The sequence below is a fragment of the Ursus arctos genome, unplaced genomic scaffold, assembly GCF_023065955.2.
Source record: "Ursus arctos isolate Adak ecotype North America unplaced genomic scaffold, UrsArc2.0 scaffold_21, whole genome shotgun sequence".
In the NCBI taxonomy this organism is placed as follows: domain Eukaryota; kingdom Metazoa; phylum Chordata; class Mammalia; order Carnivora; family Ursidae; genus Ursus; species Ursus arctos.
The window spans coordinates 39,407,126-39,429,128 of NW_026622886.1; the positions used below are offsets into that span (position 1 = coordinate 39,407,126).

The 22,003-nt window shown below is 37.5% G+C and overlaps 1 protein-coding gene and 1 non-coding gene across 20 annotated transcripts in view; one reads left to right on the forward strand and one right to left on the reverse strand.

The window, feature by feature from the left end:
• Positions 1–22,003, reverse strand: part of FRS2 (fibroblast growth factor receptor substrate 2) — a 112,380-nt gene that overhangs the window by 75,312 nt on the left and 15,065 nt on the right. For 4 of the 19 annotated variants that reach the window (XM_048217785.2, XM_044384618.3, XM_057316556.1 and 1 more), the window contains exon 2: positions 17,468–17,554. The exons of 13 other annotated variants lie outside the window; for them this stretch is intronic. The gene's annotated coding sequence lies outside the window, so the exon portion shown is untranslated. Of the gene's footprint in view, positions 1–12,165; positions 12,413–17,467; positions 17,555–22,003 lie in introns of all 19 variants that reach the window. 2 more of the 19 variants (XM_057316558.1, XM_057316557.1) reach the window with 1 other exon arrangement.
• On the forward strand, positions 17,531–17,637 carry LOC113256473 (U6 spliceosomal RNA). The gene has a single exon (XR_003316684.1). It is a non-coding gene; the product is annotated as a U6 spliceosomal RNA (small nuclear RNA).

Sequence of the window (22,003 nt, forward strand, 5' to 3'; positions counted from 1 at the left end):
ATCAAACAACAACAGTAACAATCAAAACGCTTTAAAAAGCAGGCAGATGAGAGCTAACAAACTCCTATCAAAATAAGGTACAAGAACAAAAAATACTTGAAAACCCGAAGGGAAAAGGAAGTGACTATGTGTGCAAAGAGACAAAGTTTAAAGCAAGGAGAGCAAACCCAAGGTGATATACAGCACTGCTACTTCCCCTCCTTCAAAACTGACCAAACAGGTAACAGGTGACAGCTCTATAGAGCTTGGCAAAAGCCTCGGAAACCTCTAGATGGTTATCACAAAGCAATGGGAGTTGTCAGACCAAACAAAACACTGCCATTTCTGGTTTAGATTGACTGGAGGAAGATTATAGAGAAAAACCATTAAGGAGGGAATGAGTATAAGGAAAACCAGTAACAGGAAGAGCCCCAAATATCTACTGAGGTATTTTTTTTTTAGGTTACATACAGTGTTTCATTTAATGCTCACAACAAACTTTAACACAGACCTGTGCGCTTTACCACTCCTCTTAACGGATCATGGAATTCAACAACTGACCTAACCCTCTAGTCATCCTCCTACATAATTGGACCAGAACAGATGTTTTAAAATACAATGTTAATTATTTAAGTAATATCATGTTTTTAATTGAAAGCCTGGAAAACATAGTGGATGTACCAAAAGTCATGTCTTTTTTTACTGTTTCGATAATTAATATTTTCATGAACACCTTGTGCATAAATTTCTGTGCACATTTTTATTCCATTTATAATACTTTATAAATGGAATTCTGGGTCAAAGAGTGTGAGTACATTCTGCCAGAACATCTGATCTTCATATTACCGAAATGAGGAAGGGATGATGGTTCCTCGAGAAAAACAATTATGCCTTCTTCTTGCTTGCATCCACAACGCTTAGGTGCATAAGCAAGTTTTCTGTGACTGCTGACCGAATGGTGGAGGGTTCTCTTCCCTCAACACACGGTCTCGGAAGTGAGATGTTAGAAGACAACAAGCATGCCAGAAACGAAAGTCACCAATGAGCTGCCTGAAACTCTTCTTAGGAAGAAAAGAGCATGAATATTGACAGTGTTATCTAATATATTTCTGTTGAAAAGAATCTGGGGATCTTAGATTATATTTAAAGAATACAGAATTTTAACAGGTATATAACACATGGAGGACACTACTTCTCCCAGATTAAATTATTATCTAGATGCCATTATCTGTTATCTAAGCCCATGGAGATCATTTCAGAACATGTTCATATACAAAAGACAAAGAACTAAATATTTTAATAGTAGCTAGATTTGTCATTTTACTTTGATTTTCTATCAAAAATCATCATCTATTATCATCAGATGCTAATGATATTATAGAAGGTAATCTTCCCATAAAGACGAAAAAAGGCTTCACCATAAAACAATGTGCCAGGCATTGATCTAGCCGGCAGAAGTAGTCATTTAATTCTCACAACATTACATGGTAGCTATTACCTCTATTTGATAGGTTAAAAAAAAACTAAACCACAGATAGTTTAAGAAACTTGCTTATTTATCTGAACCCAGGCATTTTCACCACACAGAACGACCTCCAGTAACAAGCAAAAAGCACCTAACAGTTTCTGGCATAACTTTCAGTAGACACTGGTGATAAAGGGCATGAGGACAATATACTTGCTAGAAAGCAGGAAATGCAATCAGTCCAGGTGGATTAATTTTCATTTAGTAAATAATTATTTATTACTTATTGTGGGCCAAAAACTGTATGAGAATGTGGGAATGCTCTCCAAACCTTGTGAAACACTAGGCCTAAGAAAGAAAGGAGACAGATCACATAATGTAGTTATCTAGTATAGACAGACCCAATGTAGTTAGAATGATTGACAGGTGTCATGGCCCAGAAGGAGAAATTAATTCTGCCAAGGGCACTCAGAGAAGTTGCACAGAGGAGGAAATACCTCAACTACACTTTGAATAACAGACTTTTACAGAAATTTCTAGGTAACAGTCTATCACCCAAAATCACTCCCCACTTCTGTGCCAGGCTCTCACTGCTATGAAACTGCTGTAGCAGCAGAGAATATGTCTTAGCACAGTGGGCCCATCCTGGGTATGCTAGAGGGAGGGAAGAGGAGGTTGTAATAGGTCTGAGGAATCAAAACCAGCCAACCCAAAAGGAATCAGGGATAATGAAGGAGCACATCTATAAATCCTAATTTGAGAGACAATACAACTATAAGGCTGTCTTTATCTGTCTGGCACACCTGTATCTAAATTCCTAATTAAAAAAAAAAAAAAAACTGGGGCACCTACGTGGCTCACTTGGTTAAGCATCTGACTCTTGATCTCGGCTCAGGTCTTGATCTCAGGGTCATGAGTTTAAGTACCATGTTGGGCTTTAAAAAATAAATAAATAACTGGGTGCCCGGGTGGCTCAGTCAGTTAAGCGTGTGCCTTCAGCTCAGGTCATGATCTCGGGGTCCTGGGATGGAGCCCCACATCACACTCCCTGACTCCTCAGGGAGTCTGCTTCTCCCTTTCCCCTGCCCCTACTCATGCTCTCTCTCACTAGCTCTCTAATAAATATTTTAAAAACTGAATTTTAAAAATGATAAACGAGGAATTTAGGGGGGGAGAGCAGATCTTCAGTTAAGCAAGATGACCTTGACTCCTTCCTAAAACCTCACCTTGAAAGGTTAGAATTTTTAGAATATAAAACCCGTAAGAATAAAGAAAATGAGAACGATACAACAGCAAATGAGAGAAGCCAACAATATTCTGGAAGCCAGAAAGGGAGAAAAGTGGTAACTAAATTAACGAGAACAAGAAAGCTGAAACCTAAACCCAAGAAGCAGCCATCGAGAAGCAAGCTGGTGAAGACAGGAAGTAGAACGGTTGCTAGGGGCTGCGGTGGGAAACGACATGGGGAGTTAGAGTTGGGTAGGCACAGCTTCAGTTTGGGCTGATGTAAAAATTCTGAAGACTGATGGACAGTGGTGATCATTACACAACAATGTGAATGTACTTAATACCACTGAACCATACACTTGAAAGTGGTTACGATGGAAAATTTTAGGTTATGTATATTTTATCATTAACATATCACAATAAAAAAGAGAAGTAAGTTGATGCATGCTGGAGAAATTCAGATATTGGAAGCATGATGAAGACAAAAACGCAGCATGGGGCTAGAAATGAGATGACAGACTGAAACTTCATTTAAGTGGCCTCCTCCCAAAAACCAATCTTCTCCTCATCCCTGACGAAAGTCTAGAGATGCATCTCTGGGGAGGATGGAGCAGAGACCCCGATCTCAGGAACACAAGCCACAACTGAAAGCAAGACGAAATTCCTTACTGAAAAACAGGAAGAATTATGTGAAAGTCTGCATTCTACATAGGATACAGAAGGCAGTCTCCAAGAAGAAAATGAGGCAAAGAGACTGCCTGATATATCCAGCCATATTGAAAGCTTCTTAGATTTGTCAGAGAATTGCAAATGGATTAATAATAGGCACAAAGCACATAAAATTTCAAACTCGGATAATTATTTGAAAAAACAATTAAGTTGGACAATAAAGGAAACGCAATCCCACTGAATTTGTGACTCAGCTGGGAAAAATATTTGCATAGTCATAATAATTTAAATACTAAAGAATTTACCCAAAAAATCCGATAGCCTATAAAAGGAACATGACAGAAAAGGAATTTTATGTAAATGTTTGCAGGCAGTAGATTAATTACAATGACTAATCCTCATTTTTCTTAGAAAGAAGTCTAAATGAACTACTACTAAAATGAACTACTACCTAAAATGAAAAGCCAACACAAAGCAGAACTGACTTAGAATATCAGAACAAATAGTTAAAAGAACTGAAACTAATTGCCTCTAAAGATTGGGAATTAGAGGTAAAAAGAGGAGAGAGGACAACTGCTGTTTTTATAAGCTTTCAAATATTACTCGACTTTTAAAACTACATATATACAAATATCACTTAAATGTTTAAATAAAAATAGAAAAAATAAAAAAAAGTGAAGAGGTAAAGCAGATTCTGTCATGTTAAAAAGATCTCAAACTGTCTCAATTGAGTATACATCACTTTTTCAAACTATTATGTTGATTTCTGTCAATTCTACTGACTTTTCAGTAGTACTGAGGTCCAGTGTACTAAATACCTTTCTTATAACACAATTCATGAGCTGATACAGTATGCAATTCACTGGAGGAATACTTTGGGCATGTAGCAATTCTAAAGCCTAACTGTTTAAAACTACTCCATAAACACAGTGTTTTATTTATTCCTTTCCCCCAAGAATATATATTTGGATATATTTATACAAAAGCTTATATTATTTGTAACTCTTGGGTCAAATCCAAATTTTGACATTTTCAATGGCTAGCATTTGTAAGCACCAGGGATGGTAGTGTTTAATTTACCTTTAAGTCTGAATGTCAAACAATACACATGACCAAACTGAAAGGCTACCTCATGGAAAAATATACAAAGTACTAAATATGCAAAAGAAAACAGGAAACAATCTTATCTGCAAGAACTGTAGCAACTTGCAACTTTTTAAAAGTCACATTCTTGTGGGTACAAATTCACCAACTAAATATAATCTAATTAACATATTTCTTCTTACACAGTCAAAACCAAGAACCTCATTCCAGAAAAAGAAAACGCTTCAAAGCACAAGATTAAAACCATGAACAACTACATCAGAATCTATTAATTTTTTAAATTAATGAAGTTCTCTTCATATAAAGATAAAAACCGTGAGACTCGGTTTCCCTTTCCAGTAGTACTAATGGACTCTGCCGATTTACAACATATAACTGCTCAATTTCATGTACTGACTACGTAACAGATTTCCAAATACAAACAACTACAAGGGCTTAAGAGCCTTAAAATCATATACAGTAATCCCCCTCCTCTTGTCCATGGTTTCAGTTACCCACGGCCAACTGCAGTCCAGAAGGAGATGATCCCCTTCTTACACAGTGTCCGAAGATCGATAGTAGCACAACGCTATGTCACAATGCCTACGTCATTCACTTTACTTCATCTCACCACGTAGTCATTTTATCATCTCACATCATCACAAAAAGGGTGAGGACAGTACAATAAGATATTCTGAGAGAAACCACATTCACGTAACTTTTATTACAATATATTGTTGTAGTTGTTCTATTTTATTAGTTATTATTAATCTCTTACTGCGTCTATTTTATAAATTAAACTTTATCATAGGTATGTATGTATAGGAAAAAAATATAGTGCATAATAGGGTTTGGTACTATCTGCGGTGTCAGGCATCCTCGGACATATCCCCTGCAGATGAGGGGGGTCCACTGTATATTATTTACATTGAACACCCATGTACTGAAACAAGAAACAGACTGAGAGGTACAGCAACCAAAGAAAACTTAAGTATTTAACAATGAGTGCCCACATGTTAGGAACCATGAAAGGGAGAGATGCATAAGAGACAAGACTCCTGCACTCAAGGAGTTTGAAATTTAGCAATGCAGAAGAGGTGTGAAGTGTGTGTGGTGGGGCTTGCCAAGATTAAGACATGAAAACAATTCATGAACAATATCAAAGAGTGAAACTGCTGAGTATTAAACTATGAAATATAAATGATAATTATAAATTTAGAGAAGAGAAAAATAATAGTTGCCTTGAAAATGAAAAGAGGCCTTGAACTGGGTCCCAAGTAGAAAAACATTTGAAGAAACTTGAAGAGAAAGATCAATGCCTCTCTTTCTAGATTTTGCTGTATACTTAAATTTTTCATAATGAAATACTGAAGGCAAATGTATGCAAAATTTTTAAAAAGTAAACTGAAAGAGAACTGACCCAGGAAAAGGAAAATGAAGCAGTAAACAGAGGGAAAATTATCCACGAAGAAAAAACAGAACTTAACCAATAACCATATATCTTGTGTATCAATAAATGTTCACATTATTTTGATTAGTCTCACTCCGTTATTTAGGGAAGAATAAAAGTGTTATAATCACACTTCCATAAAGAGACTAACAACGTTTTGTTTAGCAACAAAACTATATAAGGACAGCTGAGATTTCCTGATTCCCAGTCCTATAATCTATCCATTATACTGCACACAACTTTACATGTTAAGTATTTTACACTGGATTGATTTATCAACCTCAATCTCCTGTAACGGCCAAAACCATTAGAATGCTACAGCCACTGTAAAAAAGAAACAACACCCATTTTTGAGTAAGTGTGGTGTAATACATGCTAGCCAAACAGGTCTTACTTAAGGCCATCAAACTTTTAGGACCAGAAACATGGTCTTTCCAATAAATTGAGATAGGCTACCATTCCAGTGTGTCCTCTAGGTGACAGGCCATTCTAAGGGTCAGAGAAAGGGAGGATGATGCTCGGGCAGCAAATTTCGGAGCTAGAGTCATGGTTTCAAGAATTCATATACAGAATTTTTTCAAAGTTTTATCTAAATTATTTTGGTTGTAAGCTGACAGCAACATAAATAGGGATTAAAAATCAAAGAAGGGGGGCGCCTGGGTGGCACAGCGGTTAAGCGTCTGCCTTCGGCTCAGGGCGTGATCCCGGCGTTCTGGGATCGAGCCCCACATCAGGCTCCTCTGCTATGAGCCTGCTTCTTCCTCTCCCACTCCCCCTGCTTGTGTTCCCTCTCTCGCTGGCTGTCTCTATCTCTGTCGGATAAATAAAAATAATAAAATCTTTAAAAAAAAAAAATCAAAGAAGGGGCACATGGCTGGCTCAGTCATAAAGCATGCAGCTCTTGATTTTGGGGTCATGAGTTCCAGCCCCACACTGGGTATAGAGATTACTAAAAATAAATAAATAAATAAATAAACAAACAAACAAATAAACAAACTCTAAAAAAGAAAAATGCTTAATATGCCTAAATGAAGCACTGTAAAATAATCACATTCATGAAATACACAAATTATGCCATATGGTTATCAGTCACAAACTTATTATAAGCTTTCTCAAAAATTATATTACTTTTTATACCTAAATTTTTCCTTTCTTTAAGTTAATAAGGTCTTATTAGTTTTTCCACATCTACAAATGGTACCCATTCTTACTAGTGTATTCCAGACTAGATTACTATTCATCACAGGGGCACCTGCGTGGCTCAGTCAGTTGATCATCCCGACTCTTGGTTTGGCTCAGGACATGCCCTCAGGGTTGTGAGATCAGGCTCCACACTGAGCTGAGAGTCTGCTTGTCCCTCTCCCTCCTTTTCTGTTCCTTCCCCCGCTTGTGCTGATTTTCTCTCTCTCTCTCTGTCTCAAATAAATAAATAAATAAAATCTTTTAAAAAGTACATTCATCACAAACTGAAAAATACTCATTGGTCTAGCAGGTAGGAGTCATAGTCCCTTATATTCTCTCTCACTTCCTTCTGCTTCCCCATAGGCAAAAGAAGAAGATTCTCATGCTTCCCCATTACACTCCCACCTGACACACCCCTGAGCAATAGCCAGGTGCTTCCTCCTCCTTCCACAGAAAGCCACAACTGAATTAACTGATCCCATTCACTTAGTATACAAAGAGTATAAGTTTCCTTCCAATATTTTTATGTGTGTTTTATGTATGACTGGAAGGAGCAGGGAAAAGAAGTCTTGAATAGAGGCACAAAATAACCAAGCACAACCTTCAGCCCTTTATTTTTTTTTTTTAAGATTTTTATTTATTTATTTGACAGAGAGAGACAGCCAGCGAGAGAGGGAACACAAGCAGGGGGAGTGGGAGAGGAAGAAGCAGGCTCCTAGAGGAGAAGCCTGATGTGGGGCTCGATCCCAGAATGCTGGGATCACGCCCTGAGCCGAAGGCAGACGCTTAACGACTGCGCCACCCAGGCGCCCCAACCTTCAGCCCTTTAAAGCAGCTGTGACACAATACAAAAAGCAATTGTACCTGGAGTGGGAGACCAGAGTCTTAATCCCAGATCTGCCCCATTACTACATCTTAGTTGAGTGATCTCCTTCTAGCATTTCAACTTGCCATGCTTAGCCTCCAATGGCTCATCTTGGAAACTACCTTAACTTAGCAGAGTCTTTAATGATGATGATGATAATGATACAGATGCAGAAAAAGGAGATGAAGCAGAAGCAGCAGCAGCAGAAGTAAAAGAAACAGAAATACAGAAACAGAAATAGAGAAGTGGAGCTGATGGCAGTAGCAGTAAGCCTTAGGAATTGGTAAACATTTGAAGGCTGCAATATGAAGAGACTGAAGGATCCTACGATTCTGGTAAATGACTACAAAAACACATGAATTGTTCTGTAAACTGTAATTTAAAATCTCATTTAACCAACATTTATATAGTGCTTATTATGTGTATCACTATTCTAAGCACTTTACAATTTATTTAGTCTTCATAACCTTATGACATAGATACCAGTATCCTCATTTTACAGATGAAGAAACTGAAGCACAGAGATATTAAATCACTTACCCAAGTACCCAGCTAAGTGGTGGAGTCAGGATTCAAATTCAGGTACCCTGACCTTAAAATCCATGCTCTTACTCCACTAAGCAGACATGTAGCTGTGGATGAATTATTTGTACTTACCTTTGGATATATTGTGTGATTTTTAGTACACATCTTCCTGACCACAACTGTCTTAGATAAACATTTAACATTTTAGTGGCATCCAGGTGGCACCGTCAGTTAAGCATCTGACCCTTGGTTTGGGCTTCAGTTGTAATATCAGGGTCGTGAGATCAGCCCGTGAGGTCAGGCTCTGTGCTCAGCGAGAAGTCTGCTTAAGACTTTCTTTCCCTTTCCCTCTGCCCTAGCCAGCCCCACCCCCTCCTGCGCATGAGCGCATTCTCTCTCTCTCTCTCTCTCAAATAAATAAATTTTTTTTAAAGGGAAGCTAATGAAGGTTTAGTTTCTTTTTTAAAGATTTTATTTGTCAGAGAAAGAAAGAGTACAAGCAGGGAGAGAGGCAGGCAGGAGGCAGAAGCAGGCTCCCTGCTGAGCAAGGAGCCAGATGTGGGGCTGGATCCCAGGACCCTGGGATCATGACCCGAGCCAAAGGCAGACGCTTAACCGACTGAGCCATTCCAGTAAATAAATCTTAAAAAAAAAAAAAAAATTAACATTTTATTATCTGTATCCTATCTATAAGGAAGTAACTGTAGTGGGTATCAAGAACAAACCAGAAACTGAGATTAGTATTTTATCACTCATATTCACAAACTCAGTAATGAATAGTAACAATCATTAAAGTACTACTAATTTAGTCTTTCAGGAATTTATTATTTTTAGTTTTTTGAAAATATATCAGTTCATGTGCCATGCACACACACAAACACACAGAATATGGACTATTATGTATTAAATTATTAGTCTGTTTCAATGATCTGTATTAGACTAGTTAAATATTTGACCAACAAAATATACCCTAATGGACAGAGTTAGACACCATTTCACTTTAGTTAAATTTCACTGATAACTATAAAAAATGCTACATAAACTTCCATATCTTACTAAAAATTACATCATACAATTTTTAATTGCTGCCACCACAAAGTTTTAACTAATAGCTGAGCACAGTATTAACATTTATTAAACAGTTGCATTAAATATATTTGTTATTAATAGTAGTATATCTTATTCAAATAATTTCCCCTAAGAATACATATTGGCACTTCCCAAATTTATCAGCATAATTACATTTGCATTACCATTCTAGAATACTGGATAAACTAGACAGAGGACTAAAAGTTAATTTTAATTTTATGAAGGATCTGGGATCAAACCGAATGTTACACAACCCAATTAAAACGACAAAATCAAATATATTCTTTGGAATATAGGACCAAAAACCAGACTTCTGGAAGTCTTATTAACATTAAGACAATAAACTAAATTTTGAAACAATTCCCAGAAGTGTTAATGCTAGATGTGACTCTTCTCCGTGAGGAGAAATTTATGCAAAATAAGCATGTCTTAAAAGCCAACTCAAACAGTGTTAGGGTGAAAATAAAAGACATCTGAAGACAACTTTACTGAACACTAGGAGAAAATTTTAGGTTAAAGTAGTATAAAAACATTAATTGAAGAATATGTGAAGAGAAGAGAAAAATTAGTAAAAAAAAGAAGGGGAGGTTCTAATTAACCGAAGACAAAAATAACAGAAAACAAACAAGGAATTCAAATGCAGGAACATTTTTTGGAATTTGCACTGAAAATTAATGGTACAGAGTAATCATCAGACAATATGAGGTCTCAAAGCATAAAGAGCGTATATCACATTTTTCCAAGCATACTCAATGAAGACTTTCCCTCCGCTACAAATACACAAAAGGTTTTTGTTGGTACAATTTACTATGCCTATTCTCAGCCCTAGGATATTTTTGTACCCAATCTCAAATTGGAAATGGGATACTATCTGTCCTCAAAATGTCGAGTTACTGGCAGAAACTTAGCTCCATGTCTAATAAAACTTTTATGCTCCACTACAAGTCTTTTAAGTGGTATTCTTGTTTATTTGTAACTAAGACCACCTGTGTATTTTAAAATATAAATCAAAACTTATGGGACATACTGTTCACTGATTCAATAGATCTGAATTTCTCCCTAATATGAGAATACAATCTTAGTTAGCACTTATCATTAAACCCTACTATTAAACAGATTAATTCATAGTATGTGTATCCCTCATTTTATGGAATTAGTTTTCCAAGGTTAGTACATAGTGAATCCTACTTTCCCCCCACTAAAAAGCAGAAAAATGTTCCCACAGAAATATATTTCCAACACATAAGCCAGAAACCGTCTACTGCAAAGGAAGGCTGACATTTCCTTTGCTTCCATTTCCTCATAGGTAATATCAGATACCATATGACATGCAGTACTCCTTAGGAATGGAAAGTGGAAACGTGTTAAGAATTAGAAGATTTCTACAACCAGATGCACAATGGTGACCAACTTAGGAAGCGTGGAATTAGAACTTGTTGTCCATTTACTCACGTCAGACTCTATGATTCTACTTTGATGATGAAGGAAAAGTTATGTGTGTGTTTTTAAAGTTAAATTAATATGCATTAAGCATAAAAGACATTATTACATTATAATAATTTCTCTACCTGGGGGGGTGGGGGAATGGGATAGACCGGTGATGGGTAGTAAGGAGGGCACGTATTGCATGGTGCACTGGGTGTTATACACAACTAATGAATCATCGAGCCGTACATCGGAAACCGGGGATGTACTGTATGGTGACTAACATAATATAATAAAAAATCATTAAAAAATAAAAAATAAAAATAAACCACTGTATTTTTTATAAAAAAAAAAAAAAAATTTCTCTACCTGAAAAAATATAGTTTGTAATGGGATGCAATTGTTAATATAGTAGACAAGTTATTGTCCTCTATCAACTATGCTTTGTTTCATTAGTTTTCCTAAATAAACTCTCATTTCAGTCTCCCAGATCTATGCTTTAAATTCCTTTAAAAGCTCTGTCTTTTAAAAAATCTGTAAAGGGGCGCCTGGGTAGCTCAGTAGGTTAAAGTGTCTCTCTTGATTTCGGCTCAGGTCATGATCTCAGCGTCATGAGATCAAGCCCTATGCCAGACTCCCTGCTCAGCGCAGAGGCTGCTTGAGATTCTCTCTCTTTCCCTCTCCCTCTATCCCACTCCCCCGACCCACCCTGCATGCACTCTCTCTCTCTCTCTCTCTCTCAAATAAATAAATAAAATCTTCTAAAAATCTGTAAAAATATTTAACTAATACCAATTTTCCTTTTTGGGAGGCAAAAAACCCTTGGTGATCTAATTTCTATGAAACAGCTAAACTCTAAGCCCCAGGGGTGAAGTAGGCCTTGAGAACCTACCCTTCTACTCTGCTTTCTCCCCTGAGCCACCATTCCCTGTCTCATTCCTAGCACTGAGGAGGAAAATGGAGAAACACTGCTCCACCACTCTGACTAACAACTTCTGACGAAACTCCTCTAAGGAGCCCAAGGGAAATCCATTACTATCACTGCAGAAACTCATGATATCTAATTAACGTACCGAGGACAGCTGCTGATGGTCCTCTTCACACACAGCAGTGGCAACTGCAATACTTACTGGCAGCCGTGCAATGGGGACCATCTGTGGTATGAGAATTTCAAGATCCAAGATCTGTGCTTCCCAGTGTACATACCCTGCATTGTCCGTGTGAATACGATAGATTTCACTCCCATGATAATGCTGATTTTTAAGAAGCTGACTTTAAGAGGGGCGCCTGGGTGGCTCAGTCGTTAAGCGTCTGCCTTCGGTTCAGGGCGTGATCCCGGGGTCCTGGGATCGAGCCCCGCGTCGGGCTCCCTGCTCCGCTGGGAGCCTGCTTCTTCCTCTCCCACTCCCCCTGCTTGTGTTCCCTCTCTCGCTGGCTGTCTCTCTCTCTCTCTCTGTCAAATAAATAAATAAAATCTTTAAAAAAAAAAGTTGACTTTAAGAAAATGATTATCCAGGTGGGCCTGAGCTAACCACATAAACCCTTAAATCTAGGTCTAGAAATAAGACAGAAGCCAGGGAGATTGGAAGGTGAGACACACTAGACATGAGGATATATTCTCCATAGCTGGCTTTGAAGATGCAAAGGGCCATAGGGCAAACAATACAGGCAGTATCAATGAGCTAAGCGCAGCTCCTACGTAACAACCAGCAAAGAAATGGGATCTCAGTCCCGCAACTGCGAAAAAGTGAGTCCTGCTAACAAGCTGAGCTTTGGAAGTAAGCTTTGGAAGATCCTCTATACAAGAACTCAGCCCATAGGACAACCTGATTTCAGCTTTGTGATGCACTGAGTAGACAACCCAGCCACACTGCACCCAGACTTCTGACATACAGAACCACAAGTAATAAATGAGTGTTGTTTTAAGCCACTGAGTTTGTGGCAATTTGTTACACAGCAACAGAAAACGAATACAGGGACTCCGTGGAGGAAAAGGGTGTAGGCTGCTACTGCGGCAGGTTTCTTTTTACCAATAGCAACACCACAACAGGAAGGCCGGACACAGAGCATAAATTTGCCTGCAAACTAAAGAAGGGTCACCATAATGAAGAACATGCTTGGAAACTGGAAACTGCCCTGCTTTCATTTCCTTCATATTTATCATTACCAGACCATACATATTCATTCGTTTGCTGCTTGTTTCAGGCAGTGGAATGAGAGCTCCATCAGAACAGGGACATGTCTCTTATTCTCTGCTGCACACCCAGCACCTTAAAAAGTGCCTGGTACACAGGCAGGCAGAAAGTATTTCCTGAATGAGTAGTCCACAACCAAAATTCACAGTAAATTGTGTTATATTTGAGGTTTCTTAGCATAAGAAACTGAAATAACTACATTATCAATTGGACATGCTGCACCCAGCAAAGTCCATCTTAATAAATAATTTCCCTTTAATACAAAACAGATAGGTGTTTCTCCATGCATAGTTGTTTCACAGATGCTCTCACTGATGCCTAAACCGATGCAATCCATTAAAGAATGCTTGCAGCCTGGTAAACATATCAATAATAATAGAATGGCATTTTAGTAAATAATATGATAATGAAATCCCAACACAAAACTACTGAGGAATTTATTTTCAGTAGATGGGGTCAGTTCAAGTCTTTGCCTCTTTCTACACAACTACCCCACACTCCGCAGAGCCAGAGTTGAAGAATCCTAATACGCTTGAAGAAACTCAGAACGAGAAAAATCTCCAGATGAGCAGTAGAGCGTATTTGTACACCGTGGATCACATTTCCACCTGGTTTCTTTGTTGTAACAAACCGAATGTTGCTCAAAATAAGTTTAAAATAAGTATAAAGGCCCTAATACAATATAAAAGAAATATCGTAATAATCATACTTCCACTAGAAACAGACTTCAGACTCGGGCACTTTCCAGGGCATATAATGGCAAAAGAGATACCCAACTCTCTTTTAACACATTTCTTTTCTGCCAGAATCAATTACTTCTACCGCACTTCCCAACTTAAACATGGTACATTCCAAAAAATGATTTCTTGGTTGGTTGCTTGGGAGTCATGAACATCTTTCTGCCCCACAGAATCACTGTTAGAAATGGCGGGTCAGTGATGCAGTACTATACTTCGGGATGGCTGGGGGCCTGGCAACTGCCACTATGTATTTTGTCTACTTATATTTCATCTCATTCTTTAAAAGCGGGCAAGGGACTAAGGCTGAATCATCTTATGTATCAATTTAATTAATTTTCTCAAGTATTACAATTCCTAAATAACTCTTTTTTTACATCTAAAAAGGTTAATCTTAAATCAGGACCACCTAAAGTCAGCCTGAAAAAAGGTGTGGAAAGCACATATTCTACTTAGATATTCTTGAAAATAAATTTTATAATGCAGAGAACAACAAAGTACTATTATGGGTAATTCACAGAATGATTTTAGCATTATGAACTCAAAGAACTTCCAAAACTTATTCAGAGTTCAAGAACAAATTTTCATTTTAAGGACAACAAAAATAAAAGTAAAGTGTTAATACACTAATTTCACCAACCCACTAAAAGTAAAAAGAACTTCACATCTGTGACCAGTGTCGGTTCATTCCCTGGAGTATGACTCAGAGACAAAAACTCTGCATAATAACTATTCCTCAAAATTACCCCCTATTCCTATGAAGATATACAATCAAATTGCCTCAGAATAGGCTCCAAAGGGGGGGAGGCTCCTTCTTTCTCTTTAGGGAAACCGTAATTGTGTGCACGCACACGTGTGCACGTAGGTATGTGTGTTATGTATTTGTCTACATATATGGCAGCCTAATTCATGTTTATGCCTCAATCTAAAATTTCATTTACTGAATCATTACTATTGAAGTAACTAGTCCTGCTAAAATCTGTCATAAGCATAACATAACCAAAATAGTGTTCTAACAGTTACTTATTTGAAAGCCATGAATATATTTTCCTCATAATTGTCTTGTTCCTTCTCCACATTTCTTTTCACTATTTATACACCCCAGATAAAACTTGCTAACACACCGAAAAAGTATTTTATCAATCTCCACATGTTTGCCAATGGGAATTGGCTGAATCCAAATGTATGAGAAATCACCAGAATGCGGAAACTTCTTGGTGTTAATTAAACAGACAACACCACATCCTGATACGCAAGTTATCAAAAACCTTTCCTTGATTTTTCAGCAGCATCACATATACCTTTTTGAAACTCCCTAAGACTTGTAGGACATCATCGTTCTCTCCCGCCTCTCATTTGTCTGATCACTAGCTGCCTCCGTCTCCACAGAAGGTTCCTCATCCTCTATCACAGCTCAGCATTTCCCAAAGCATGGGATATATACCACAGTAGGTGACACATATATAATAATGAATCGTTTCATGAAAAAGTTATTAGCTTGTCAAGGCCTTGGGCCTTCTAATTACAAAGTCTTACTGTTTTTTCATTTCTTTTGGTTTTTTATTGAGTAGACTTAAACTCAGAGGATTTAACAGGTAATGGTATTTAGCTAAAATTTAATACCATTATATTTGGTGTGATCACTTTCATTTTTCCATTGCCAACTGCTTAAAGCAAGTTACACTTGTTTGCCATTTTTATAATATAATGTTCCCCTCTAAAATAAATGTATATAAGTAAAAGAGTCACTTAAAGAACAATAGTAAGGAAATAATTGCATTTTGGAGTGGTCCTCAAAACACTGATGCGTCATAAGTACTGTTCTGACCAGAACTGTGGCTATTTCTAAACTCAGTCCTTCCTCCACATTTTCTCACTGTGATCACCGCAAACACTCAGAGAAGCTCCAGATTTCCATTTAAGATATTGTGCCAGCACATCTGATTCAATACCTTCAAATTAAACCCATTCTCTTCTGGATCACTCTATCACTACCAACACCACTTCCAACTTCACCATCAAAAGCTAGCCAAATTCCCCTTTACCACTATTCACACAATCTCAAAACCTAGGCGTTATCTTTGTCTATTCACTGAATTCCAGCAGTTACTAAATTCATTCATTCCACAAACACACGTTGGGTTCCTGTTGCATATGAATAAAATTACATCATCTTAGAAAACCATTTTCTTTAAAAACTTCCTAATCTATGAGAAGAGAATCTGACTTTGTAGACTCCTTCTCTGGGGTGGGGGTGCACTCAGATGGACATAAGATGAAAAAGAACTAAAAAGGAATGCCTGAGAATATTAAAAGTGGTTATATTTCTAAATGACAGAAATAAAAATAGGTACCATCTTGTCCACATTCTTCTGCATTTTATACATCTACTGTATTTTTAAAATCAAGAAAAAATATATCCTACAAAATGTTCCCATCCAGACTCATCTCTCCGTTCCTGATATTCAAGCATCCTAGTTCGGACTCTCATTATGTCCTCTTGCCTAGCCTCTAAACTGACCTTTGTGAAGGTTGCTGCCCAATACATTATACATACAGTTGTGAGAATAATATTCCTGAAAAGTTATCTTTACTAAATTACTCTTTCATTCAACAACCTTTAATGGCTCTCTGTTGCCTGTAATAACAAGAGTTGTCTGCTCTACTAAAGCTGGTTAGCTACTATCAGCTAGCCCCAATCCTACCAATATAAAATAAAGGAGAAAAACAGTATTATCGCAAGTCAAATATTAATGCTTTATCAAAAAGTTAAATGTAAGTTAAAACTATTTAAGATTCCAAATCTGGCGTGCTATTAAGAATTCTGTACCCAGTGCTCATCATTTCTTATTAGTCACTTTTGCCCAAGAACATGTGTTCTAGGATGGGAGATGAAAGATGCAAAAAGCTCCTCTCATACTATTCTTCAGTTCCCAAGGAACATCTAAATGCTTAGGGGTTTTATTTCTCCTATCATTACCAGAGAACACTGAAACAAAACCTAGAAGCCGCAGGCTGGTGTGGGAGAACTTTCTCGTATGTGAGAATTAAATGCTAGGTAAGCACTTTGAAAATCCTTAAATTTTGTGCCTTAGGTGCCTCCTTGCTTCACCCTAGTCCTGGCCCAGGGTAGAGCCAGGGGTACTGCTAGACATCCTTTAATGCACGGGACAATCTTTCACACCAAAGAATTACTGCCCCAAATGTCCACAGTGTTAAGAGTTAAGAAATCCTGATATAAATGAAAAAACACCGTTAGAATGTCAACTCTACAACTTATTAGCTAAGTGACCTTCAGCAAATTATATAACCTGTTCACGACAGTCTCCTCATGTTTAAAATGGATATCATCCTTATGCCAAAGGATTTAGGAGGATAAACTGACACAGAACCCTTTAGACACCTAAAAATGTTAGCTTCCATTCTTCAGAAAGAGAGTACAAAAACTTCTCTCAGATGTAGAGCTCTGGCCCCCTCAAACATAAATTCAAAATATGAATGACAGGTGGTACTATAACTGATTTATTTTCTCAATTTCTTATCAAAGTCTAAGCAAACTGAAGGCAGAGTCCTTACCTTTGTATCCTCAGCCTCTAGAACAAAGTAAGCATTGGGTAATATCTGTTAAACAGCTATACAGGGCTCGCTTCGGCAGCACATATGCTAAAATTGGAACGATAAACAGAAGATCAGCATGGCCCCTGTGCAAGGATGACACGCAAATTCGTGAAGCGTTCCAGATTTAAAAAAAAAAAAAAAAAAGGCCAAACAGGTAAACAAGTTCTAAGTGTTTACCCACAACAAGTCATTCATTGCATTGCATTGTGGGAACTACCAAAGAGTATATGATAACATAACTCTTGTACTGGAGAAAGTTAAAAATAGTAAGAGACAGCTAACAAAACAGAATATACAGATAGATTCAACACAGAATAAGCACTCAAAAAAAGCTCATAGGTTGAAGAGCAAAATTTACATAAATACTGAGGCCACAAATAAAAACTAATGGCATGCACACAAAAGAATTAAATAAATTTAATCAGGGAAACAATTACTCTTTTATGAGTAATCTAAGTAATCTAAATCCCAGTGTAAAGAAATGAGTCCCTTTACATTGTCTTCTATTTTTTTTAATGTGTTATCTGTTCTTTCTCCTAGCTATCATGTCAAAAAGTGTAAAACTTGTAACTTTGTTGCATTCACAATGGTATTTCTATTGGCTGCTATACCTAAACTAGTGAGGAATCACTCTGTTTCTATAAATATGCTCATTTTAGGATACATTTAGGTCACTATTTTATAGCATTTGAGCAGTCACTGTATTTCATTAGATCTAAGACATAGTCAGTTGTATGATACACTGTCATGTTAATTACCATCAAGAAAGAACAATAAAAGAAATTGACAGTTAAAAAAATTTAATCAGGGAAAGGCCTATTTTTAATTAGTATAATCCTTCAGGGTACCTGCAGCTAATCTCTTCCAAAGGCATGAAACAGTACACTTAAAGAACAAACATCAAAATGACAAGTGCTATCATTTGTCATTTTAGCAATACTCAGCTAAATTTCATAATTCATATGATGGTAGCATATTTTAACATACTCGAAGGCCACTTTAAGCAATTTTTTAAACCACATTAGATTTTAATGGAAGCTTATCAAATTCCTAACATCCACAATCCATCTTAATTATCTTAAATGGTCTGACACAGAGTAAGACCAAAAGGGCTGATGCCCAAATGTCTGAGTACTTTGCTGAAAAGGCTGAGCTCCAGCATACCCAAAGTGTGTTAGAAGCAACTTTTAAAATGCACAAATGTAACAATTATTTTTAAACCGACAATTTTAGAAAAATAGCAGTTCCTATCTAAAGCTTATATAAATATAAGACATTGGGTTTGCAAATGTCAGCAGAGTTTTAAGATCCCTTTCTAAAGTAATAGTCTCCTGTTTTGCTTGGTATCTTAATTTGCCTTTAGTTTCAAAACTAAGCTTGCCAACACGATTCCTCTCAAAACCTCAGGAATTCCATTACAGTTTTAAGCTAAATTAAAGGAAAACAGACGCATTCAACCCATGGCAGAAGTGTGCACAAAGTGTTTGTTGACGCTCATGAACAGGCTGAGAAACGCAGACGCGTCTGAAGCACAACGGCCGTAGAGTCAACTCTGTTTTTCTCCACCAGGGAACCAAAGAGAAAGAGAATTATTGCTACCACTACAAATGAGACCAGACCAGATACCTTTAAACCACCCGGGATTTAACAGAACATTCTCTTTAAGTCAGAGCCTTTGTGTATGTCTCCTCTTCAAGGAAGAATGGTTAGAGTACCCTTTAAAAAAATCCACATGAAGCCAAGATGTCACTATTCTCTCCCCCAAAACAATGCTTAAAATGCCCTCAACACTGCTCACCCACTCGCCTCCAAAAAAATATAAAAGATTAAAAAAGAGAAAGAGAGAGCTATAAATGCTTTACAGATGGTTCTTTGTCTTATCACTAGAAATCTTTTCTATTCCACTTCCCTATCCTCAGCCTCTATAAACCTTCTGATATTTATAGACATTTTCACTCCTCATCCCTCTTCATCACCTCCATCAAGGCTTAATTCATCTCAACTCACCTGAAGCCCAGGTATCAGGATCTCCTGAATGGGACTAATAAAAGAAGTAAGTTACTAAGAAGAAAAAGGAAGGAAAATCCTGTCTCCCTCCCTGCTCCCTCCCTTACCCTGTCCCAGCAGAGCCAGGAAACAACAAAAGGAAGGAATAAACCGCCTTCAGTTCACTCTATTGCTCTTTCTCACTCTTTTACCTCCAACTCATTCACTACCCCCTCCAGGCATTCTGCTCCTCAGGCATCACCCTATCTAACCCCTAGTCTCCAGCCCCAGGTAATGGAAATCACAACCCAGCTCCCTAAGGTAGGGATGCAGCAGGATGAATTTCCACCAGTATTATAAAGGGTGTTTTGAATACATTGTGATATAATGGGTTACATCATTTTTTATGGCCTGACCTAGTAAGCTAAACACCATTTTCACATGACTAATTAGAAGAATAGGCTCCTAATTCCAAATTCCTTTTTTCAACTCCCAATTTCCCCTACACCCAACCCTTAGCCAAAACCCTTTTTAAACAGTTCATTTCCAAGATACGGCTACCTATGTAAAAGAGTAAAATTATAATGACTGCTAGTAATTAAAACAATACATTTTGACGAAGTAAACAAGTGAATGTCAGTAGCTTGTGCAATGTGGGCAATTCATTTGCAACCACCTTATTAATAAAAATAAGGAAAATAAATCTAGTTATAAACAACACGTAACCAATTAGCGATCATACATTTGCAAACACTGCCTTACAAAACTAATATTCTAACTTTAGAAACGAATACACCAAGAACAATTTGTCAGTATCTATCAAAAATGTTAATGCATATGTATAGTACTGGCAAAGAATTTGCACTTCTAAAATTTAAAGTACTGATATATTTGCACAGGAATGAAATATGCATACAATACTCACTACCACATTATTTATAAGAGATAGGAAACAAGCTTAATGTCCACCAGAAAGGGAACTTATGGTATAGTCAACACAACCGATACAACACAGCTAATAAAAATAGTGGATACAATTGTAAATGTAGAAAACTTGCTACAAACAGCAACTGTCTCAAGGGAGGGAACCTACAAGACAGGGAGGTAGGAGACTTGCTTTTCACAATAAATCCTTTTGTAACTTTAAATTTTGGACCATGGACACATACTGCCCTTTTTGTTAAAAATGAGTAAGTTAACAGGCACCTGGGTGGCTCAGTTGGTTCTCTTGATTTCAGCTCAGGTCATGATCCCAGGGTCATGAGCTGGAGCCCTGTGATGGGCTCTGCACTCAGTGGGAAGAGTACTGGAGATTCTCTCCCTCTTCCTCTGTCCCTTTCCTGCTCTCTTGCTCCCTTTCTCTCTCTCTCTCTCTCTCTCTCTCTCTCGCACTCTCTCTAAAATAAATAAATCTTTTTAAAAAGTGAATAAGTTAAAAATTTGTTAAGGGATTTAGACAATTCTCCCTGATCCTCTGATGCATAAATAGTTCCACTTCCTCTTCTGCAGGCAATGTTAACTAGGACTAGGACCGAGAATCTGCACTACTAGAGGTTACCCAACAACCAACGTACCAGAGTAGAGGGCTCATCTCCTCCTTAGTGGGAAGATGTACAACTACAGCAACTTCGCATCACTCAAAACAAAGCATAACAGCTGAAGAAATGGGTGAAGAATTTATCTCACTCAAAGCAACCTTCATTACAGAAATAAAACTGGATGCAATGTAATTCTGTCAGCACTCTTAAAAACTGTGCTTTACCAAAAGGAAAAAAAAAAAAAGCCACCTGGCTGGAATTCCTGGTTAGGGTCTAGATCTCAAATGGCTACATGCACCAAAAATACTTAGTAAAGAATCTAGGTGCCAAAATCGTTGAATCCAAAAGGCAGTTAAAAAGCAGGGGGAAGGGGAAGGACAAAGTCATAGACAGTAAGTTTCAAACGGCAAAATAAAAAACTTTTAAGATACCATTTTTCTAATGGAATTTTTCTCTTTATCTCTTAAATTCCAAGTAACATCGAACACAGCAGTCCCTCAACTAAAACTCAAGAAATTAAAAGAAACAGTTCAAACTCTAAAGCTAATTTTTAAATGTTGCTACTTAAAATGATTTTTGGTTTTGCTTCTAGATGAAAAGAACAAATAATAGAGCTGCTAATACTAATCTGATGCCCTCTTCCTCCTTCGTTTCAAAAGTTTATTACAATCTGACTGTTCAATTATAAAATCAGAAAAACTAGGGAAAAAAATCTTGAAACGACAGGGCACCGGGGTGGCTCAGTCATTAAGCGTCTGCCTTTGGCTCAGGGCGTGATCCCAGCGTTCTGGGATCAAGCCCCGCATCAGGCTCCTCCGGTGGGAACTTGCCTCTTCCTCTCCCACTTCCCCTGCTTGTGTTCCCTCTCTCGCTGGCTGTCTCTCTTTCTCTCTCTGTCAAATGAATAAATAAAATCTTTAAAAAAAATCTTGAAGCGAGGTGGAGTATATAACATGGTAATATGTAGGGA